The sequence below is a fragment of the Lepus europaeus genome, chromosome 3, assembly GCF_033115175.1.
Source record: "Lepus europaeus isolate LE1 chromosome 3, mLepTim1.pri, whole genome shotgun sequence".
Lineage (NCBI taxonomy): Eukaryota > Metazoa > Chordata > Mammalia > Lagomorpha > Leporidae > Lepus > Lepus europaeus.
Window position 1 is genome coordinate 132,076,040 of NC_084829.1, and position 25,255 is coordinate 132,101,294.

Sequence of the window (25,255 nt, forward strand, 5' to 3'; positions counted from 1 at the left end):
TCCTTAATCCCTAAAGTCATTCGGCCACCCCTTAGCACCCACAGACACATACAACAGAGTAGGACTCTGGACATCTGCTCCAGCTGTGGTTATTTGGATCTTTTAAAGTTGTTACTACTTAATACTGAGTCCTGATAGAGTCTTTCTATAGCAAAAACAAGTCATATGTTATAAGCATGATCCAGATCACCAATTTTTAGTGCACATATATGTTCACTTTTCTTTCTTTCCGTGCATAGTAACTTTAAACCCAATTGCCCTTTTTAAGAGTCCTTTTGAGGCCTCACTCCTTCCTGCAAACTATTGAAGATCTCCTAGGGATTATCCCTGCAAAAGGAGTCAGTTCTCTTCCCAGCTCCACACAGAATTCTCTCAGTGCTGCTATGTTCATATTGCCACATGGTGCCGCTGTGGAACATGGGTTCTGCTGGGTCCAGAACATGGGTTCTGTTGGCTGCTGGGATTTCAGCCTTGCTGGTTCTGTCATTTCAACAACAAAGTAACAGTTCCTTAGTTCACTCCAGATTTCAGCAACTGTTTTCTAAAGCTATGACAAGTTAACCAGTCCCTACGGCCTCAGCACACTGTGTGTCAATTCCTCGCCTTTTCACTCTTGCTCTCCTGTTCTCTTGGATTTCAACAGTATTTGGACTGCATATATGAGTATACTCCAAAAAAATTCACAGAAAATGGAATTAAAAGATGTTTATTTTGGTGTGAAAACTTAAAAATTCATGCATAGTGTTTTCATTATATGTATTTTCATCAACTCTTTGAAGACCCTTCATAGGTACAGGTTTCATTTTTTTCCCCATTTTTTTGTGCCAAAATGAGTTTACCTTTTAATTTTACTTTCCACGAACTTTTTGAAATACTCTCATCTATCTCTCAAGAATATTAAGCTTCCTGTATCTTTTCACTTATCACTTCATGCTAATAAAATAGTAACTTTCAGTGATACAGCATCTTGCCATTTCAGAATTCATTATCATCAACAACCAGCCTAAGAGGGCAGCACTGAAGCGCACGGGGGTGGGGGTGGGGGAGTGACTTTCCCAAGGGAATTCTACACAGTAAGGAAAAAGCTGGAATACAGCAACTGGGGAATCTGTTCTACCTATACATCAATTATGCAACTAATGTGATGTCTTATAGTTACCTAGATAATCTGTAATTAGGAATGTCTGCATTCTTTTTTTTTTTTTTTTTTGTCTTATCCATTGTGTCTCAGGCTTCTTTACTTAAAAACAAAATAATGTGGGGAATAGAATCAAGGGCATCATTGAACTTCACCCTCCCTCCAATCAGTTACCCCAAAACTCCTTACCCCGCCCATTGTGTTTCCAATGCCTTCCTTTGTGAATCCCCAACGCCCTGACATCATCGCCCCCAGGTTCTCTCTCCCTAGATTCCCCCCTGACCTCTACCTCCAGGCTCCTGGGAACAGCAGGCAGGCAGCTCAGTTTGAATGCATGGGGAAGCCCAGAGCAGGGACAAGCACAGAGCGGAAGGCTTCCCCCTCAGGGAAAGGGACTGAAGAGTACAACGTAGCGAAGTGAGGGCTGCCATAGCCTGGGGTACCGAAATGCCAGAGGAGGACACAGGTCCCCCAGAGAAGGGAGATTCGGCAGCCTCAAAATCTTCTCATCGGGTACAGTCAATGCTTGATCGCTTGCCCTTCCAGAGCCGGGTGCAGAACCACACTTGCCCTACGTCCTTCTCCAGCCCCAGCTGCTGCGCAATGTGGCCGATCTGCTGCAGCGTGGGTTTCCGGTCGTGCAGGAACATGTTCTCCAAGCTGCCTCTCGACGGTTCTCGATACTCGTTCGCTTTTCTTAGGGCCGGCAGAGGGTCTCCGCTTTGCAAATCTCCGGAAGGTTCCTGGCGTTGTCGGCCTCTTCCGTCCACTTCCGCAGCAGGGGCCTCAGCTTACACGTGCTCTTGAAACCGAGCTTGCAGGACCTCAAATCGGCAGATGGTGGTTTGGCTGAGCACCTTTCCAAAGAGAACCCCCATGATGAGCCACACGTAGGCCTGGGTGTAGCCCAGCGTCATCCGCTTCTGCTACAGGAGCTTAGCAAACTGCTGGAGTCCTTTCCATAGAGCTTTGAAGTCTTGAGACCCCTCAGGGTTTTACACCAGCCTCTCCTCCAGCTTCATGGCACCAGGCAGGGCCACAGAGCTCAGGGGAGGGCCCCTCCGACCTGCTCCGCATGCCGGGCCCCTGCCTTGCCCTGGGGCAGAAGTCTCCAGGCTGCCTTAAGGCAAGAGGCCCACGGGGCACAGTGGCCATCTTTCCGCAGAAGCAGGCATGCCCCACACTTTTGTGCCCAGTGGAAAAATTCCAGACCCGGTGGGGGCGAGAAGGCGGAGCCTGAAGCCAGGTGTCCCCTCCATGCAATCTAATAGGTTTGATATAATGTATAGTAAAGCCTTCAAAACTTTTTTTTTTTCAGCTAAAATAATTTATTTTCAGGCTGTTTGAAAAGTGGGAGGTGGGCAAGAAGAGATAGATCTTCAGTCTGCTGGTTCACTCCCCGAATGCCTGCAAGGGCCAGGGGTGGGTTAGCCCAGCCAGGAGCTGGAAATGCAATCTGGATCTTTCACATGGGTGCCAGGGATCCACATAGTGGGGTCCTTATCTGCTGCCTCCCAGGATGCACGTTAGCAGGAGGCCAGAATTGGAAGCAAAGCCAGGACTCAACTCCAGGCACTCTGATGTGGGGATGCAGCAATCTCCAGCAACATCTTGGCTGGTTTTTCAGATTTTTGAATAAAGGATTTGAATCCTCCTATGACATCTCCACAGGTAAAGTTTAAAAACTTGGAATGAAAACTGCCAATTTGAAGAGCTGTCTTCAGATGATCACAAGATTTTAGTTTGATCTAAAACAAAGACCAAAGGACTCCCACTATACGTTAGCTTATTTATGTATGTTTAACATGAAACACTTGTACGCTTGGATGGAGTGTAGTACAACTTTTCAGCACATGTACACAGTGTAAATTGATCAAATAAGGTGGCTAGCATTCCCATTTCCTTATTTTTTCCTTTATGTTTGGAGTCTGTGTGCTCCTTTCTTATTCTTCATATAGTAGATAGCACATTAAAAAGTTTAAATAAAACTAAATCATTATAGGTATATGAAATAAGGAGAAAAATAAAGCTATGTACAGATGGACTTGAAAACAGAATTAAAAGATAAGCGAATGGGCCCAATGCTGCGGTGTATCAGGTAAAGCCGCCAGCTGTGGCACCAGCATCCCATATGGGCTTTGCTTCAGCTCCTGGCTGCTCCACTTCTGATCCAGCTCCCTGCTCATGTGCCTGGGAAAGCAGCAGAAGATTGTCCTAGTCCCTGGGCACTTGCACCCACGTGGGAGACCCTAGAAGAAACTTCTGGCTCCTGGCTTCAGATCGACCCAGTCCTAGCTGTTGGGGTCATTTAGGGAGTGAATCAGCAGACGGAAGATCTCTCTCTCTTTCTCTCTCTCTCTCTTTGCATCTCTGTAATTCTGCCTTTTAAATAAATAAAATCAATCTTTTTTAAAAAAGTGTATTTTGGTGCAAAAAATTTTTTGAAATCCATGTGTAGGTTTTTTTATCATATGCATTTTCCATCATATTTTTGGAGATCTTTCTTATAGTCTTTTTTTTTTAAAGATTTATTTTATTTATTTGAAAGAAAGAGTTACAGAGAGAGGTAGAGGCAGAGAGAGGTCTTCCATCCGCTGGTTCACTCCCCAATTAGCCACAACGGCCGGAGCTGCACCAATCCAAAGCCAGGAACCAGGAGCTTCTTCCAGGTCTCCCATGTCGGTACAGGGCTCCAAGGGCTTGGGCTATCTTCTACTGCTTTCCCCGGCCATAGCAGAGAGCTAGATTGGAAGAGGAGCAGCCGAGACTAGAACTGGCGCTCATATGGGATGCCGACGCTTCAGGCCAGGGCATTAACCCACTGCGCCACAGCGCTGGCCCCAAGAACTTTCTTATAGTCTTTTTTTTTTTTTTTTTTTTTTTGACAGGCAGAGTGGACAGTGAGAGAGAGACAGAGAAAGGTCTTCCTTTTGCCGTTGGTTCACCCTCCAATGGCCGCCGCGGCTGGTGCGCTGCGGCCGGCGCACCGCACTGATCCGATGGCAGGAGCCAGGTGCTTCTCCTGGTCTCCCATGGGGTGCAGGGCCCAAGGGCTTGGGCCATCCTCCACTGCACTCCCTGGCCATAGCAGAGAGCTGGCCTGGAAGAGGGGCAACCGGGACAGGATCGGTGCCCCGACCGGGACTAGAACCCGGTGTGCCGGTGCCGCAAGGCGGAGGATTAGCCTAGTGAGCCGCGGCGCCGGCCTTTCTTATAGTCTTAATAGTCCATGTCTGGGGCCAGCACATTGGTTTAGCGGGTAAAGTCGCTGCCTGCAGTGCCGGCATCCCATATGGGGGTCAGTTCAAGTCCTGGCTGCTCCACTTCTGACCCAGCTCTCTGCTATGGCCTGGGAAAATAGTAGAAGATGGCCCAAGTCGTTGGGCCCCTGCACCTACAAGGGAAGGCCTGAAGGAAGCTCCTGGCTCCTGGCTTCGGATCAGCACAGCTCCGGCTGTCATGGCCGACTGGGGAGTGAACCACCGGGTAGAGGATCTCTCTCTCTCTCTCTCTGCCTCTCCTTCTCTCTGTGTGTAACTCTGACTTTCAAATAAATAAATAAATAAATCTTTAAAAAAAATAGTCCATGGCAGGGTGTCCTGTTTTATTTCTATTTTCTTCCTATTCCTCCTTTTTACCTAATTATTCTCTATGTTGCAACTTTAGATGTTTAAGCAGCATAAGGTGGAAAAGAAATAAAAAGAATATTTGCTGGGTGCTTATTATTAACTACCATGTTCCTAGCATAGAATAAATGCTGAACATAATTCATTGAATGGAATGTTAAATCTGATATTCACATTGACATACAAGGCATTCATGATTGCTTCCTTCACAGATGGGGAAAGGTGAAATTACATTGTCAGTTCACAAAACCAGTAAATGGCCACCCAGTCTTTAAATGCAGGTCTTTGATACACTAGAAACCCATGATGGTTTCCCGATGCTATGCTGTCACTTTGAGAAGTTCAAGGGAGAGTTGTAGTATTGGTGCCATAGGCTATTCAAATAGTGTCCAGAAATTTGTGAAGTGATTTAGTTTGTCCATGCCAGTCTAGGGAGGCCTATGTTCAAAATAATTATTGCATTAAGTGTGAGAAGCCCAAAATTGCTGTATTTGAGTTGAACTTCAAAAGCTGACATTTAAGGGGAAAATAAAAAAGTCTATTTTGAGACTTTATTGCTCCCTGCTGTCTTATAAGACTGTAAGTACAGCAAGTCCCATCCATCTGTTTTGTGGTGGTTGCTTGGAGTCAGTCTGTGGCTACTGTGTGACTTGACAGCTCTATAGTCACCTCCTAAAAATAGTATTTATTGCTTGATTATAAGCCTGTCTGAAAAAGTGCCCATATATATTGTTGACATGTGATTGTCTGTTGTTTTTATTGCAACTAAGGCACATGCAATATGAAAGGCTTAGCTCACTAACACCCCTTTCATCCAAATTCCTACTTAGATTCTTGAAATCACCTCTTGTTAAATAGTTCTGAGCTCCCATCATCTGCTAGCTCTCCGTCCTCAGTATTAGAGAAGAAATTCTCATTAAGGAATGGAAATCATACGTGTAAAATTTGCTCAGCAAAAAGCTGATTTCAGAAAAGAAGGATCCTTTTAATTTTAGTCTTTCTGAGGTTATAGATGAATATTTGTTGGGGCGGCAAAGTGTTCTAGTGGTTTGTACAGCATTTAACCATTAGACCAAATGTCTGCCCCCTGTTTCTCAGTTTTAATATCAAGACTCCAGCTCTTGTGCTGCCTATCTCAGACACGCTTCTATCTTTGAATGATCCGAACTGTTAGTTGCAGTTTCTTTTCCCAGCTCTGTCTCTTGGATCCGTGTGTTGAGGATGTGTTTCCTCATACAGAATAGTTCTGGGATAGGGCATCTTCAGGGCTATTGCACCTGTTCAGGGACAGATCCTAGAGCCAGTTAGTTTCCAAAGGCCCATGGAAATGTCTCAGTCCTGAAAAAATATGGAGAGGCTCCAAATAATATAAGAAAACAAAAAATTAAAAGCAACAAATGTTCATTGAACATTTACAAACACGGTCAACTGTACTAACTGTCAAATTTAGTAGTAATAAAAATTTCATTGCCTCTGAAAATAGTTTGGAAAGTTGCAATTTCTTACTTTGAAAGAATTCCTTAGTATACAAAGTGATGGATAAAAAAATCATAACCAATCTTAAATCGAATGCTACTTTTAGTCAATAATTTTAAAAGCAAAGTTATAGACATCCCTTAAAATTTATAGCCAAAAGTCATATGTAATGTGGGATGATGGTTTAATATGTTTTATATGACATGAGGTGAAGCCTTTGTAGTAAGGGTAGTCTGTGCCTTCATAAACCCTATAAACTCTTCCCTCTTTGGTTCCTGTCTGGTCTTTTCTTTCCCTGGGATGAGCACCCCCACCTCCTGGGCAGGACTCGGTCAGCGGAACATCACTGGACATATCAGTTTCTAGCAGTGACAGTTTGGGCCACTTCATCAGCCTCTCAGTCCTTCCGTTTATTTCCATATGCAGAAATTCCTGGAAGGATTACAGAAGAGGGAAAATGGTTGAGGTCTTTGTTGTCCATGGGGGAACAGACTTGAGCAGAGGAAAAGGCTTGAATTCAGGATCTGCAGAAGGCTTAGGAACCTTGAACCTTATGAAATATGGGAGAGCTGACTGGGGGGAAGGGTATACTTAAGAAGATGGTCCACTTTGTTCTTGTGGCAGATCACATGATTGTTCCAGATAGTCCATCTCCTCCCTGTCTGGCAATGATGCATTTCCATCCATTGCACGGTACTTGCAGAGCTGCCTTTGGCAGAACACACCTTGTGCAACATGGCAGGTTGGCCGTGTGACGCGTCTCAGCCCTTGGAAATGCAGCGATGCCACCCACCTCCAAGCAGCAGCTTTAAGGGCAATTCTGTGCTCCTGCTCTTTTCTCTCTGCCTTGGGAATGAGGTCATGTTCCAAGCAGGAACTGCTCCTGGAAGGAGAAGGCAGCTGGTACAAAGCCACAGAAATAGAAACAGAGGCATAGCTGCTAAGGTGTACTTGTGCTAGGAATAAATACTTATTGCTGTAAGAGGATTGTTTCTATAGGAAAGCTTATGAGGGATTGGAGGAAAACATATAGTCCTTCCTTGATCTGATTTTAAAAGAGCATTTTTTGCATTAGCCATAAAAACAATCAGCATGTGTCACTCTCTCCAGAGTAGTGTTGTACCTTCCTAAGCACTTTAGCAGAACTAAGAAGTTAACACCATATGAATCCTTGTGCTGCCCATATCACATTGCCGTGAGGGTCCATATAGGGTCTTGGGAGTGAAGTCATGGTGATACTTGACTGACCTATAAAATGACATATTTGTCCTAATGACACCTGCAGGGATTTACTGCAGCAGGTAATTACAATTATAAATGTGAAGTATTCTTTTTTTTTTAAAGGTTATTTATTTATTTGAAAGGCAGAGTTACCGAGAGGAGAGGCAGACAGAGAGAGAGAGAGAGAGAGAGAGGTCTTCCACCCATGATTTACTCCCCAGTTGGCTGCAATGGCCAGAGCTGCGCCCATCCGAAGCCAGGAGCCAGGAGCTTCTTCTGGGTCTTCCACGTGGGTGCAGAGATCCCAGAACTTGGGCCATCTTCTACTGCTTCCCCAGGCCATAGCAGAGAGCTGGATCAGAAGTGGAGCAACCAGGACTAGAACCGGCACCCATGTGGGATGCCAACACTTTAGGAGGTGGCTTTAACCACTACACCACAGCGCCGGCCCCTGAAATATTCTTGTTGGCAATTTTGATAGTTAGGTATTCTTTGCAAGGCACTTTCTGTATTCCATAGAAAGCCAACATTATACACAGAAACTCATTTCCCAATGGCTTAATTTAGCACACTACTTATTTCTACATGGTGTGAATTTGTTCTTTCTTTCCAAAGTACCTTGACTTGGAACAACATAGCATCTTATTCATTACAGCAAAGTAGCAAGAGCTAGAATTTTGTTTTTTGTTTCTAGTTTATTTTTATTGATTTATTGAATGCTGCTTTTAAATCCTTCATGCAGACAGCCTTCTATCCAACAGTGAGGCTTTAAGTAGAGAGATTGTCTTTAGCTGGGAACCTGGAAAAATGTGGCACTGTTCTGAACACTTCTGCCTTATCCCACTGTCTATTTGTGCCTTCCTTTGTCCTATTACATGTGATTCATTTACTCATTCAGCAAAGAGTTATTAATTATTTACTACTATCTGTCGAGTGTTGTTCAGTACATTAAAGACATAGTGGAGAACAAGAGAAATAACATCTTTTTTTTTTAATTTGACCTTCTTAGAAATTCTTAGGAAAAGAGCTAACTAAGCAGTTGTAATGGAAAGTCCAAAAGCCATAGGGTAGGGCTGGGCTTAGAGTGACAAGGAGTGCACAGAAGGCCATGTTGCCGGGATAAAGTTTAAAAGAGAAGGGAGTTAGAGGATGAGACTGGGAGGGCTGATGGAGTCTTGGTCACAGGGGCCAATGAATCATGGTGAGGAGTTTAGGTTTTGTTCTAAACATGAGATGTCACAGGTGAACTTCGACAAGGGGACTTCAGAAAGTTTGTGGAAAAATGGAATTAAAAGATAAACCTATTTTGCTGCTAACATTTTGAACCATACAAAGTTTTCTCATCATATCCATTTTCCATGAGCTTTTCAAATTCTCCTTGTATTTGAGAAGATTACTCGGGCTATTGAATCTAGAAAGGATAGCCAAGGAGAAAGGAGGAGGCAGATTGTGGGGAGAAGTCCAGGAAAGTGATGTGATGGTGTAGACTGGAGTTGTACTACTAGGGAGAAGTGTTAGATCCAGCGCAGCCATCCCTTGGAATACAGGGGGCCTTGGTTCCATGTCCCCTAAGATAACCAAATCACTTACATAAAATGATGCAGTATTTGCATATAACCTGTGCACATGCTCCCATATACTTTAAATGATTTCAAGATTAATTATGATACCTAGTAAAATGTAAATCTCACATAAATGCTTGTTGCACTGGATTGCTTAGGGATTAATGACAAGAAAAAAAAAAAAGAATCCGTACATGTTCAGTACATACACAATTTTATCCTGTCAAACATTTTCAATTCGTGTCACAACCTGGGGATACAGAACCAGCAGATATGGAGGGCTGAGTGATACAGCACTTCCAGACAGGATAGCAATGGGATACAAGCAGAAAAACATGAAGAATGCCACCTCACATTTTGTTCTACATGACTGGAGCAATTGTGGTGCTATCGCCTGACACAGAGAAGACTGGAAAGGAAGCAGATTATTGTGGGGAGGGGTAAGATATTTCATATATATATATATATATATTAGCCAATGAAAATGTAGCTTAAGACAAATGATCTATTTCTGGAGCTGCTACTGCTCACAGGCTTGTGACCATGAAGGTTGTCACATTTCCTCCTGGGTTGCAAGCACTTTCAAGAGCCACCTGGACACTTAGTAGAGTTTGAGGCCAATGAACTTTGGAAGAAGAGTCTTCTAAAGGCTAAAGACCCAGAAAAACAGGCATGTCATTATTGCACTACGCTTGTGGTGAACATGAGTTGTTTGTTTTGGTTTTAATTGCCTGACTCTCATTCTGATAACTGTGCTCAATTGATGTCTCCCACGGGGGTTGGCAAACTATAGCCTAATTTTGACCAAATCTGGCCAACTACTGGTTTTCTAAATAACATGTTATTGGTACATAGCCACGCCAATGGCTGCTGTTGAGCAACAATGGCAGAGCTGAATAGACAGAGACTGTATGATCTCCTAAAAGCTAAAATATTTACTCTGTGGCCCTTTACAGAAACAGTTTGCCTGTCTTTGTTCCAATGGAACAATCATTCCCCCAGCTTGGAGCCCAAGTGCTTTGCGCGAAACTGGCTGTGCTTTGGGGCTCCAAGGTCTGTCTAGGATAAACAGTCTGCCCACTCCCTTCCACAGGTTCAGGGTCAGTGTTGACCCTGGCTTGTCTAATTTGGGATGAGGGCTGGATCATCTCATACTGGTTCTGAGTCTGGAAGAATGCAGCTCTGGGAGTCCTCAGAGCCACCCGGTGCAGCCAGAGACTGCAGTTAACGTGAGAGAGGAGGAAGATCTCTGCAGAGAGGGAGAGAATTAAGTTGTGGTGATGTATTTTGAGCTCCTTTATCCTTCCTGAAGCCAGTGACTCCCTCGACTTTCCCATTACAGTTTCCTTTTCCCTTCTTGTTTAACATGTATTAGTTTGACCTTTAAAAAAATCATTTGTTACTGAAGGGAAGCCGATAGACATGAATGAATGTAATGATGGATATTAATCTATGTGATGTATTGGCTATTGAAATAAATCAAGAAATTCATGCCTTGTGACATCCTATTTTCTATAAATACCAGCTGAAATAGTTCCTTTGACATAAGGATGCTGCTGGAAGTGAATTTTTGTTCTTTTATCCTTGTAAAGGATTTTTCCCCATACAACACTCACTATTTTTAACATGTTTTGCCTTTTTTCATGGATGTTAGAGGGGAATTATTTCTAATCTACATGTTGTAAGACTTGTGAGAGCAGAACCCATATTTTGCTCGCTTTTGCATATCCCCACCACAAAACACCATGCTTGTCCTACCCTCCTAAGTACTAAAAAGAAGATAAGGATATGATTGAGTGTGGCTAGGAAGCTGTTGAACTTAAAAACTCAAGACAAAGATGAGTCAAAATGAGATAGAATACAAAGATTAAAAGAGAACATTAGCCTTCCTATTCCTTTCGAAATTCTCAAGGAGGAAAGAATATTTAAATTAATGCAAGATTGATATTTTGATTTAGAGTGTACTAAATTCTTTTAATACCTGAATATGAAAATATTGAAATAGTCCAAAATATCTCAAGGCTATGGAATCTGCCTAAAATGTTGCCAAGAAATGGAATTGACAGAATTATCAAAACATGTTAAATGGCTAGAGTTTAAGGGTGGGTGGGAAATAAAACTATTTCCTGAATTTATTCTACTGAATTCAGTCCATTTTATAAATTCTTTGCATAATCTATGCCTAATTGTGTTGCCTGTGAATTTTTGACTTTAGATTTAAATACAGGCCGGCGCCGCGGCTCACTAGGCTAATCCTCCGCCTTGTGGTGCCGGCACACTGGGTTCTAGTCCCAGTCGGGGCACCGGATTCTGTCCCTGTTGCCCCTCTTCCAGGCCAGCTCTCTGCTGTGGCCAGGGAGTGCAGTGGAGGATGGTCCAAGTGCTTGGGCCCTGCACCCCATAGGAGACCAGGAGAAGCACCTGGCTCCTGCCATCGGATCAGCGCAGTGCGCCGGCCGCAGCGCACCAGCCGCGGCGGCCATTGGAGGGTGAACCAACAGCAAAAGGAAGACCTTTCTCTCTGTCTCTCTCTCTCTCTCTCACTGTCCACTCTGCCTGTAAAAAAAAAAAAAGAATTTAAATACAAAAAATACTAGTTATTTTAATACGTATTTACATTATTTAGTTTATTAATAACATTAATTATTTATTAATAACATTATTTAGTTCATTAATAACATTAGATTTGATAGATTTATTTTTAAGAGGTTATCCATACATTCATGTGAACATATAATTGCATAAGCCATTTAATATATATTTACTGAGAATTTTCCATATATCAGATGAGTTTGTGAGCTTAAGAACTTTGGAGCTGAAAGGGAGAGAGATCAAGTAAATTCATGAGTGACTAAATCAATGCTTTTAAGTATGTCCTTCTGTGATGATGTAAACATTCTACTGGAGGTTATTATTTTAAGTGAAATAACCCAAGTAGAGAACATTAAGTGCCACATGATCCCATTCATATGTGATCTTAAAAAACAAAAAAGTGACCTTATAGAAGTTAAAAGTATAATGATTGTTATCAGAAGTGGACAGGCAAGGGAGGAAGGGATTTGGGAAATGGTGATTAATGGGTACTAAGAGATAGATAGGAGGAAAGAGTTCTGAGGTTCTACTGCAAAGTAAGATGACTATATATAATGTGATGTATTGTATTTCTCTCAAAAAATAAACTAGAAAATAGGATCTTGAATGTTTTCAGCATAAAGTCATGTTGAATGTCCAAAGAGATAAATATATATACCCTGATTGGCCATTACACAATGTATACATGTGTGGAAACATCACATGTATAATATGTAGAATTCTTATGTCTGCTAAAGCATTTTTTAAAATAAAATGTTTTACATATTTTCTGTCCAGTATGTAAGCCACTAATTACATGTTGTTTTTGAGCATTTGAAATATTTGCAGTGTGACAAAGAGCTGAATTTCATTTTATTTACTTTTGATTCATTTACATTCAAGAAGTTATTGGAAAAATGGAATTAAATGATAATGCATGATGTTTGGCCTAGCAGTTAAGACTCAGGTTAAAACACCTGCATCTCACTTCAGAGTAATTGAGTTTAAGTCTTCACTCTGACTTTTTTTTTTTTTTTTTTAAGATTTCTTTTCAAAGAGGAAGAGAGAGAGAGAGATATATCTTCCATCTGCTGCTTTCGTTCATCTGCTGGTTTCTTCCATCAGTTAGTTCAGTCTCCAAGTGGATGCAATCGTTGGGGCTGGGCCAGGCCAAAGCCAGGAGCCAGGAGCTTCTTCCCAGTCTCCCAAGTAGGAGCAGGGGTCCAAGCACTTGAGCCATCCTCCACTGCTTTCCTAAGAGCATTTTCAGCAGGCTAGATAGGAAGTGGAGCAGCTTGGACTTGAGCCAGTGCCCATATGAGATGCCAGCACCACAGGCAGGAGTTTCACCCACTATGCCGTAGCGCCGGCCCCCTGCTCTGGCTCTGTTTCTGGCTTTGGCTCTTGACTCAAACTTCCTGCTAATGTGTAACCTGGGAGACTTGAGTCCATTTCATTCATGTGGCAGACCTGGATTGAATTACACAGTTTACATGAATTTAAATGTTTTATTTATTCATTTTATTTATTTGGGAGGGAAAGAGAGAGCGAAAGGAAGAGGAGGGGTGAGGGAGAGGGAAACAGAAATCTTCCATGTACTGACCCACTCCCCCTCATCCCCAAATGACCACAAAGGCTAAGGCTGGACCAGACCAAAGGGAGGAGTGTGGAACTCAATCCAGGTCTCCCACATGTGTGGTAAGGACCCATTCACTAAAGCAGTCACTTCCTGCCTCCCAGGATGCACATGAGCAGGAAGTTGGAACCTGAAATGGAGCGGAGACTTGAACTCAAACACTTTGATGTGGTAGTGAGCATCCCAGGCAGCATCATAACCACTGCTCCATATGCCTATTGCTCTGTAAATTTTATGAAGACCCCTGGTTTTTAATAGTCACTTCTTGGGATGGCATGGCTACCACAGACAGCAAAAGTAAAATATACCTACAACTGACATAAGTGATATATTGAGTCATAAATGGGACATTTATCAGAGTATATTCTAAAGAAAAGAGTGGGGCCGAGCCTGAAGGGGAATCAGATACAGGTTCAAGGATTCATGGAAGTGGCTTCTGGGAGGGGCTTTAAAGGATGGGTAGAGAAGATTTTTATATAAATGTGTGCGTACTTGTATACATTCACATGCACCACAATTTTATGGAGAAATAGAAGTTTTTCGATGCAAAAAATTGAAATTCATCCACAGGTTTTTCATAACAAGCGTTTCCCATGGATTTTTCTTTTAATTTTTGTTTAAAAGGCAAAGAGAAAGAGAAAGAGAAAAAGAACGAGAACGAGAAAGAGAGAGATTTACTCTCTGCTGGTTCACATCTGAAATGCCTACGAAAGTTAGGGTGGGGCCAGGCTGAAACCTGGAGTCATTGACTCTACCTAGCTTTCCCACAAGGCTGGCAGGGACTCTACATTGGCAATGTACTGCCTCCCAGGGTGCACATTGGCAGGAAGCTGGAAACAGAAGTTGACCTAGCACTCATACCCCTGTACTTCTGTAGAAGATGGGAAACCTTAAAGGGAGCATTTACTGCTGTGCATGTGTCCACCCCTCCATGGACTTTTTGAAGTTCTTTCACATTATGGAAGGAGCAGGGTAAGAATTTTTTTAGGTAGAAGGTCTAGATGGAAGGAAACTACTTGGGAAATATAAGTTCAGTTTGGTTTTCACATAAAATGTGTGTACAAGAGTAATGTTAGATTATTTTATTTGAAGAATATTTTGTGGGAGATCTTGAAGGTCATGCTGAAATGATAGTAGTTAAGGAGTCATTACATTTTATGAAACAAACAAACAAAAAATACATGTGACCAGAGATAGTAATCTAGTGACAATCATTAAGGAGACCTTGTGTAGAATAGGAAATTTAATTATCAGGCTTATAAATTCTTAATAAACATTAGTGAGATCTATAATAAGAATTACAGAAAAGGAAAGGTGGAGGAGGCTTGGAAGAAATTTTCTGACATCAGAAACATGTTGATTTGTGGATAGAGTGGTCCCTGAGACTGCTGGTTGTGATGCCGACACAGCTTATCAGAGTCTGGTTCCAGTCCCTGCTACTCCACTTCCAATCCAGTTTCCTTCTAATGTAATTGGAAAGGCAGAAGAAGATGGCCCAAGTGCTTGGGTCACTGCTACTTACATGAAAGACTAGGATGGAGTTCCTAGGTGCTATCTTCAGCCTGATCCAGCCCTGGCTGTTGTGGCCATTTGGGGAGTGAACCAGTGGATGGAAGATCTCTCTATCTCTCTGCATCTCTTCTCTCTCTGTAGCTTAAAAGTAAATAATTCTTTTTTGTCTAGAAATTTCTGAATCTAGGATGGCTTGCTGTGGTAACTTCCACCTAGAGTGAGAAGGCGTCTTGGTGCTTGAGGATAAGGTGCAGGTCACAGAGACTGAATCTCAGCTTCGTGAAGCCTTCTGAGAAAAAGGAAAGAAGACCTGAGCAGCTTCCATTGTTCGCCAGGCCATTTGAGAGGTTAGAGAAAGACAGAAGTGACAAAACATCCATCCAGTGGGGCTGGCGCTGTGGCGTAGCGGGTAAAGCCGCCACCTGCAGTGCTGGTATCTCATGTTGGCGCTGGTTCAAGTCCTGGATGCTCCACTTCCAGTCCAGCTCTCTGCTACAGCCTGGAAAAGCAGTAGAAGATGACCCAAGTTCTTGGGCCCCTGCACCCACGTGGGAGACCCAGAAGAAGCTCTTGGCTCCTGGCTTTGGATTGATGAAGCTCTGGCTGTTGCGGTCAATTGGGAAGTGAACCATCAGATGGAAGACCTCTCTCTCTCTGCCTCTTCATCTCTCTCTGTGTCACTCTGACTTTCAAATAAATAAATAAATCTTAAAAATAAACCCAGTGACGACCTGACCCTATAGGAAATGCACAGAGGGAGAGGTGGCAGTCTGGACATCAAGCACTGAAATTGTCCCTCTGTGAAGGATTTATCAGTAAGAGAATACACTAGAATAAAGTTGAACACCAGCCCAAGGCAACTATCCTGGCATTTATGAAGATTCTTATTAGCAGGAGTCACACCAGCAGCTGGAAGATCCCATGTGAAACCAGCAATGCTTCCTTTCCCACTGACAGGTGAACTGCTGCTGTCATCTTTCCAGGGCCTCCTTCACCCTAGGACTTGAGGTGAAAGAGGAAGGAGGTGGGATTTGATCACACACCTGCAGGAAATAGGTTAGTGTATGTTCCTTCAGAGACACTGTGCGTGTCCTTCTGTTAAACACCTTGTTGGCACCACAGCTTTGAAATTCCCATGTTAAGCAAATTAATGAATTTTATTTTTAGAGCAGTTGCATATGCTTGAGTGTGTGTGCATTCATGTATGCCTGTTTATAAGTTAAATGAATGACAGGAATGATAAAAGAAATAGGAAGGAGAATTTAGGAATGTTTTGTTCTTATAAGGTACTTGCTCCTCCCTTAATTTGAAAGTGGACTTCGGTTGGTTCTAATTGTCTATTGAAAATTATAGGGCAGCCACTAAAAATGGTTTAAAAAAATAAAAGACATACAATTAATAGGCTAAGAAAGGAGAGAAAATTGATTCATATAAAAATATTCAATTAGTAGCAGAAAAGATGAAAAACATGTGCAAGGCAAATAGGAACAAAGAGCAAGATAATCAAATGAAAACAATAAGAAATCAAGTTGCTATTAATTCAACCAGATCAATAACCACTTTAAACATAAATGGTCTAACTACACCAACTAAAAGACAGAGATTGTCAGAGTAGATAAAGAAATAAGCTGCAATTTTCTGTTGTATACAAGAAACCCACTGTAAATAGGCTGCGCCTTGACAAAACTCCAATAGGGCAGGCTCTGATAAAAGAGAGTCTTTTAAGGACAGACTCTGTTAAGAACAGATGACAGACATATTTTAATATAGTTCCCCCACCCCCTGCCCTGACACACACACACACACACACATACACCAACCAACCCCACCTTGCTGGAAGTGAGAAGGGATTTTCTCTGTTACTTAGTGTAGGGACCTGGTAGACTCCTAGAAGATAAAACTGTCCAAACTGTGCATGTAGGAAGCAGGGAGAGTGCTGTGTGATTATGTCTGTGTCCACTTTTTAAATCAATGACCGTCTAAATTGAAGGTAAAGTATTTGAATATAGGTGAAAGGGAAGTGGAGTGTTCCTACTGGGTAACAAGCTGGTTGACACTGTTATTAATAGAAATGCAAGATCACATGGAGAAGCTGGTTTTGAGGGAAATTATGACACTCTCTTAGTGGGGAGAGTAATAAGACCAAAAACCTTTTACTCCAAAAATAAAAGATGATTCACCTAAGCATGTTTAACCAGAAAAAAAAAAATCCAAGAAAACAAAAACAAACAAACAAACAAAAAGTCCTCCACCCAAAAAGCTGTAAATGGTACCCAGACCTAGCTCTCTATTAGATACGCCCAGTGGTGCTTCCTGTCAACATCTCTCTGTGGAGCCTCTCAGTTGCTGCTTCTGGCAAAGACAGCTTCCACTGGTCACTACTTCCAGCGGTGGTTAACATGGGTTTCCATAGCTGCAGCTTCCAGCCGCCACCCCTATTGGCCTGGGTGCTTCCCAACAGCAATATCTCCTAGCAGATCTTCGTGCTGGCGAATGCTTCTCCAAGTGATTATCAGCAGCCCCTGGGATGTCACTGCCTTCTAAAAGGTCTGACTTTAAAGTTCCTCAATCCCAAACACCTTCTCAAAACAAGCTTCTGGTTTCCTTCCGTGGTTGGAGAGAACATTAAATTTCCAACATGCAGTTTTTAATAGGCTCCCTTGAGAAGCAGTTACAATGCCACACTTGTTGTTCCAAAGTCCTTTACGTCTCCATTAGCTACTCAAGGTAGCTCTGGTAGGAAATTCTCATAGGCAGTGATGCTGGGCTTTAGGCTTCAAGGGCTGATGAGTGTTTCTCATCAGCCTTCTTTTCTTTCAGCTGAGCAATTTGTATATATGTGAGATCACTAAGCAACCAGGTCTGGAATGATGTAAAAAAAGACTACCATAACAGATGGCAAAAAAGTGACACAGACTCATATGAAAATGGGTGAAGAGCACCAAGAACTGTCTGAATGAACTCACAATGTGTATAATATTAGTCAGTCCCATTCTTTTTTTTTTAAATATTTATTTATTTGAAAGGCAGAGTTATAGAGAGAGGTAGAGACAGAGAGAGAGAGAGGTCTTCCATCTTTTGGTTCACTCCCCCAAATGGCTGCAATGGCCGGAGCTGGGCCAATCTGAAGCCGGGAGCCGGGAGATTCTTCCAGATCTCCCACATGGGTGCAGGGGCCCAAGGACGTGGGCCATCTTCTGCTGCTTTCCCAGGCCATAGAAGAGAGCTGGATCTGAAATGGAGCAGCTGGGACTTGAACTGGTGCCCATATGGGATGACAGCGGCGCTTACCTGCTATGCCACAGCACCTACCTCAGTCAGTCCTATTCTTAACAACCTTCCTCACTTCTGTTCAAGGCTGAATACAGAAACTGACTTTCCTTGTGCACAGGCAGAGCTGCTGTTCTCCTTGAAGTTGTCTCCCAAGGTTCACCTTAGAAAGCCCATAATTCCTTCCCCAAAATCCAATTCTAGGGAGCTACAGTGTTGTCAGTGACCCACATGCCTCCCTTCTGTCAGCACATCCTGATATTGAGGCATCTGTGCAAATAGAGTCCTGGGAATTGTCCCTGACCTCTCAGAGCTCCTGAAAATAAATATGTGAACTTGTCTAATAATGTTGAGCTAAAAATTATGAATGATGTAAAATAATCTTCATGATGGGATTCAACATCTCAAGTTATATGTAAAATTTAAAAGCAAACAAACACTTTTATTTTTAAAAATAAGAATGTTGTAGAGAATATTTCTTAAGCCCTTGGATTTAATGTCAGTGCTTGATGATACCTCTCTAGGGAGGGTAAAACAAATACTCAACAAGGATGACACAGATCAGAAAGAATTTAGCTAGGGAGGAATCCAGATTGGGAGGAAAATAAGGAGTTGGACCAACACTCATTAAAAAAAAAAAAAAAAAAAAAAAAAAAAAGCCCTCTGGAACAACATAAAAGAACGTTTTGTAAAAAGACTAAAAGAATAACAGCTTATCTTTTATATTTTAAGTGCTAAGGGTTTCAGTTTGAAAGGAGTTCAATCCCAAATATAGAATAAATCATTACAAATTGGATTGAAACATGGAGAATGGTCAACATTGTTAATGATGAATGAAGATTTGTAAGTTCACAATATGGGTCAAAATTTCTCAATTCCAATTGCTTTTTTGAATTTTGGATTACATATGGTTTGTGTTAAATCTGTATTTTCTAGTTAAGTGCCCACCACATCAGCAGTTAAATTGGGATTTTTTTGTGTTTTCTATATTATTTCTATAAAGATGATGATAGACTTGAAATACAAGATAATGCAGACAGGATGATCCTCAATCAATCAGATTTATGGGCCTTGTTATCCTTTTCTTCATCTTTATTACATCTTGGACTACAAGTGCAATCATTGTATATTTGTTTATAGCCCAGCCTTCCCAGGTTTTAAATGCCCTAAGTGAAATCTATCAAAAGTGTTTCTTGTATGAAAGTGAGTCTATACAAAGTAAAATTTTTTGATTGTAATATCAAACAACTGGGGTTGGTTTAAAATATTTATTTATTTACATGTGAGTAAAAATGATTGAAAGTACCCTCCCTTGTTTTGATTCCCTGGTCCCTGATCCAGGATGCTTCATGAACTAGTGTGTCTAATTTTTGGTTTTGTTAGTTTTTGTATTTTTATAAAAACATTTATTTATTTATCTGAAAGGCAAAGAAAGAGGGAGAGAGAGAGAGAAAGAGAGAGACACACACACACACACAGAGAGAGAGAGAGAGAGAATGAGGAGAGATCCTTCATCTGTTGGTTCATTTCTCAAATACAACAGCCAGGGCTGACCCAGGCCAAAACCAGGAGACAGGAACTCAGCCCAGGTGTCCCATGTGGGTCCCAGGGACTTTAGTTATTAAGCTATAATCACCTACAGTCTCCCAGTGTGTGCATTAGCAGGAAACAGAATCAGCAGCAAAACTGGGATTTGAACCCAGAGACTCTGATATGGCATGCTGACATCCCAAAGGTCAAATGTCTACTTCCATATGTATATTTTTTCAGTGTTAGGTAAAGGCAGAGTGGATAGGGACACTTTCTGTTATTTAGAAAAGTGATTTTTTGGTATATGTTTCTCCTGCTAGTGTCCTGTTGAAATGCACATATGCATAATATAATGTGTTGATAACCCTGACTGCTGAGTGGAACATACATAGTCAGGCACACATTATTTTCCACTTGGGAGTCAAGAAACCATAAAATCCTGTCGTGCTCTTTAATCAAATGATGTTTATGGGGTCCTATTAAATATTCAGCAAATATGTGTTTCATAGTTGTTATTCATTAGTTTCAATTTGGAATTATGTTTTAATGAATGGACTCTCTGGGAAGGTAATAAAAAAGAATGTCAAAAGAGATCCATTAAGATTTAAGTAAAAATGGACGTGGATCCAGTTTAAGAGAGAATTCCCTTTCCATCTGATATGTGTATCTTGAGGGACTTTCTTTGTACAGGCACTTTTAGCTTTGAGTTTCTACCTTGTTTCTATTGTTTATCTCATTTATTGCACACGTGATGTGCTAGTTAATTATGCAGTGAAACTTGTTAGGTACACTATGTGTTGCCATTCAGATATCTCATGTATACATATTAACCATACTGACAAAAAAGTATTAGAATTGGTTGACTCAATGCAAATCTAAACATGTTGATATTGAGATAAGAATTCTGGTTAATAAAGGATACTCTACATTTCTTGCCAACTCTTCTTTTATATCTTTTAATCGCTCAATATAGAAGGGGGGTCTATATGTCTGTTGCTTTGGATCCTATATTTAGATTTGGAACCTGACTTACAATTGTAAGAATATATTTTACTTTGTTTGCTTTAGTCCTAGTAATAGTCTGTATATAATCAGTATGACTCATGAGGTAAAGAATAGTTATAAACTTACAGAGGGGGGCCGGCTCTGTGGTGAAGCAGGTTAATGCCCTGGCCTGAAGCACTGGCATCCCATATGGGCACTGGTTCATGTCCTGGCTGCTCGTCTTCCAATTCAGCTCTCTGCTATGGCCTGGGAAAGCAGTAGAAGATGGCCCAAGTCCTTGGACCCCTGCATCCATGTGGGAGACCTGGAAGAAGCTCGTGGCTCCTGGCTTCAGATCAGCACAGCTCTGGCTGTTGCCATCTGGGGAGGGAACCAATGGATGGAAGACCTCTCTCTTTGCCTCTACATCTCTCTGTAACTTGGTTTTTTAAAAAAAATAAACTTCCAGAGGACAATCTTCCATGATTTTATTTAAGGCATGGGAAATGGGACAAGAGAATGCACGGAATAGGCAATGAATATCTGGCTTTCCTCAAGTTTATATTGTGTTGCACATACTTCTAGGCACATGGCCAATTGAAATACAATGGCTTGGTTTTCTAAGCCATTAATTTATGTATTGTGAGCTAACTCCAAAATCATGAAAAACTCTGTTTGTTAGTGTTTCTTCCGGGAGTATTCTTAGATGTTTTTAAAAGAAGAGACGGCATATTTATTTTAAATGTTTTTTTGATTATAAAATGATGTGTATTAATTACCCAAAACATGGAAAATCTAGAAAATCATTAAAAGAATATAAAGTTATCTTGACCTTATCATCATAAGATAAACTATTTGCTAAAACATTTATTCTTTTTAGAAAACATCTCTGGATTGTATTTAAGATTAGGGCACCTCTTCCTAGACAGCAGGAGATTTATAGTGTTCCAAAAATGTAATGAAGTCATCAGAGAAAAATTATACTTTGTGTGTGCAGAATCATAAGGTGACCTGATCAGCCTTTAACTATCATTATGAACTAATGAACATTAGTGTAGTCAACAGGCTAACGCACATCCTTCTTAGCCTTCTTGGAGCTCAGTTGCTTCATCTTTAGTAGAAGTCTCTCCTATTTGTGTCCTGGATCTTTTTGACAGGACCTTAGTGGTACTTGTTAACTTTCTTATTATTCAGTCTGAAAAGATGTCCTGGGGCTGGCTCTGCAGGATAGCAAGTGAAGCCGCTGTCTCATTCCGTGTAGACACCAGTTCAAGTCCTGGCTGCTCCACTTCGGACTCAGTTCCCTGCTGTGGCCTGGGAGAGCAGTGGATGATGGCCCAAGTCTTGGGCTCCTGCACCCACGTGGGAGACCAGAGGGGCTCCTAGCTCCTGGCTTTGGATTGGCCCAGCTCTGAAGACACATTCGTCTTTTTTCCCCTATAACTGCCTAATGAAAAGGCTTAGATGGAATGGTTACTCAAAACAATGGACATCCTTTGGCTCAGATTGCACTCTTGAAATCCAAATTTCCAATAAAGAAACTAGGGCTGGTGGAGAATGATTGATTCCAAGTCTGGATCAAGAAACATGAAGAAACAGAGATATTTAGGACATCTTTTCCTTTTTTTCCCCAAGATGTATCCATTTATTTGAAAGGCAGAATTACTGAGAGAAAGAGAGAGAGAGAGAGAAGGAGAGAGGGAGAGAGGGAGAAAGGGAGAGAGATCTTCCATCCACTAGTTCACTCCCCAAACGGCCGTAACGGCCTGAGCTGGGCCAGTCCAAAGCCATGAGCCAGGAGCTTCTTTCAGGTCAAGCATTTGGGGCATCTGCTGCTGCTTTTCCAGGCACATTAGCAGGGAGCTGGAATGGGAATAGAGCAGATAAGTCTTAAACCAGTGCCCATATAGGATACTGGTGTCACAGGTAGAGGCTTAACCTGGTATGCCAAAGTGGCAGTCCCCTGTGTCCTTTTTCTTTTCTGTACTTTTTTTTTAGGTTTATTTATTTATTTGAAAGTCAGAGTTAGAGAGAGAAGGAGAGGCAGAGAGAGAGAGAGAGAGATCTTCCATCTGCTGGTTCACTCCCTAATTGGCCACAACGGCTAGAACTGCACCGGTCTGAAGCTAGGAGCTAGGAACTTCCTCCAGGTCTCCCACGTGGGTGCAGGAACCCAGGGACTTGGACCATCTTCTATTGCTTTTCCAGGCCATAGCAGAGAGCTGGATCTGAAGTGGAGCAGCCGAGACTCAAACTGGCACCCATATGGGATGTTGACAGCTTTACCTGCTACTCCACAGTGCCAACTCCCTGTGTCCTTTTTCTCGAAAAGCCAATTTTGAGGATAAAAGTTCTTTGGCCCATATTATCTTTTCCTTAAATATGTTATTGCATTATTTTCTGTTATTGTTGTAAAAAATCCAATGATGAACTATTTTCCTTTTGCTAATGATTTCCTTTTGTTCATGTTCTTTATGCCTTTTTCTTTTCTTTAAATTCCATCAGTTTTACTAGATTGTCTTATTGTTGGTTGATTTTTGTTATGAACATGGAATGCTCTTTCAATAAGTCTTTAAAATAATTTTTATGTAAGTAAAGTTTATTAAATAATAATTTTTTCCTCAATAATTCATAGTACTTATATATTAGTTTTTTGTGATTGTCTACAGTATTATCACTTTTTCTTTAAACATATTTATTTCTTCTTTTAAAATGTTTTCCCCTTATCTGTTGTGGTTATTCATTCTTGTGCTCCTTCTGGTTTTATATATTTCCTTTATATCTAACTTCTTATAGTTTGTCACCATATTTCTGAATTTTGCTAATTCTGATATATGTTACTGTTTTATGTCATTATTTGTTTTTTTATTGTCATATATACCTAATATAACTTTTTTGAATGCTCTTTGGGAGAGCGTTCATTTTTTTATGTTCTGTGAACATGTATTTCATGAATGTTTTTATTACCTGTGGCGATGCTATTGTGCCCTTTCTTTTTTTTTTTTTAAATTCAGAGAGCCACTTTTGTGAGATTTGGCTTTGATAATTTCATTTAACTTCAATGACATTCATTTTCCTGAACTTTGTTCTGGTGGGAGGCTTGATTTACATAGGATTTCTAAATTTCTTCTCTTCCTGCAATATTAAAACATGGCCATTTATTTCCTTAGATTTGAATCTCTGTTTGCTTCATTTGTGTATGGATGCTCTCTTTCAATGTCTCCATTATCCCTGATCTATTCAATTTTTATTCCACTCCCAAGTATGCAGGGGGGGGTCCTGTCTTGGAAAATAGCCCTGGTTTCTAAGTTTGGTTGAAGTGGCCAACAGCCTTGCCAGTTCCAGCTGCTGTTCTCAAAGTGGCCTCCTCTCTCACTAGCCAGCACTTGCTGGCTGCTTTGGAGCTCCCCTATTTTCAAGAGCCTTGGAGGATATCCGGACTCACTCTGCTTTTTCCCGCACACATGCAGACATAGTGTGGGCCTTATGGTGCTCAAAGATTTGCCCTCATGCATACTTGGGGAAGGGGGTCAGCGGGTTTCCTGATTTTGTTTCAAATATTGCTCTTTGGGTTATGATTTGCAATGTAATTACTCTATTTTTCTAAGGGGACTTAGAAATCTGAAATCTGTGCTTCTACTACTATTTCCTTCTAGAATGCTCCAGTTCCTTTCAGAACAATCAGGCTCATTTACCATGGTCTTTCATCTTTGCAGCTTGAAGTCAATTGACAGAAAGTAATTGGAGCTAGCAATGTGTTCTGTGTGTGTGTGTGCGCGTGTGTATGTGTGTGTGTGCTTGTGCTTGTGTATCTGTTTGGGTTGGGGAGGTTGCTACTATTGACAGCGTTGCTATACACATAGTTAGGTATATCCTAAAACTTGATGTTTTGACCAGAAATACAGTTCACATTTTGAATAAGGAAGTTTTCCCTTTGGTTTGCGGCATGGGCACTGTTTGTAGAACTAGTCGTTATTTTTCAGGTGTATTTTTGTCTCTCAGAATGACACTGGCACTACAACATTGCCAATTACCCTGGGACACGCTGATCTGTCTGCAACTGTTTTTTTTCCCTTGGACTTCAGTTACTCTCCTCACCTGAAAAAAGCAGAGGCTCCTAGTTGCCATTTGATTGTTTCTTTTGTTGGTCATTCACTTTGGTTCACTTTTCTTTTAGAAGCCTGCATATATTAAATATAATTTCTATAACAGGACTATTGAACAACTTCATTTGATCACTTAGAAGCCACTTGGTAAGCAGGATCCACTGATCTGGAGACTACTACTTATCATTGCTTATCATGGCAACTGAACACAAAACTATAGAAGGAAGACTTACTAAATGTCCCATTTATTATAGATTTCATTTTGTACTTTTCGGATTTAGCAGGAAGATACCAAACTTCAGAAGCAGACCTACAGTACAGCCTACAAATTAAAAAATATTCACACATTTTCCATGTGCAAAGTTCATAGACTAGTTTATGATGTGAAGGGTTGGAAATATTAACCTACAGTGGTCAGAGAGGCACTAAATGTAGAAGGTACCCTTGTAGATGATGGAGATAGAAGTCATCTAGAGTGCAGAAAACTGTGTACGTACTCCATGTGATGTGTATGCCTTTAAGTCTATGATGCGTAGTTAGTGTGAAGTATGTTTATCAATCCTATTGATTCATCAATTTAAAAAAGATTGGGAATTATCTTAACATAAATGAATCAAGTCCTC

The 25,255-nt window shown here is 41.3% G+C and overlaps 1 pseudogene; it reads right to left on the minus strand.

Moving 5' to 3' along the window:
- Positions 1-1,459: 1,459 nt before the first annotated feature.
- LOC133756660 (POU domain, class 5, transcription factor 1-like) lies at positions 1,460-9,024 on the minus strand (annotated as a pseudogene).
- Between the last annotated feature and the right edge of the window lie 16,231 nt (positions 9,025-25,255).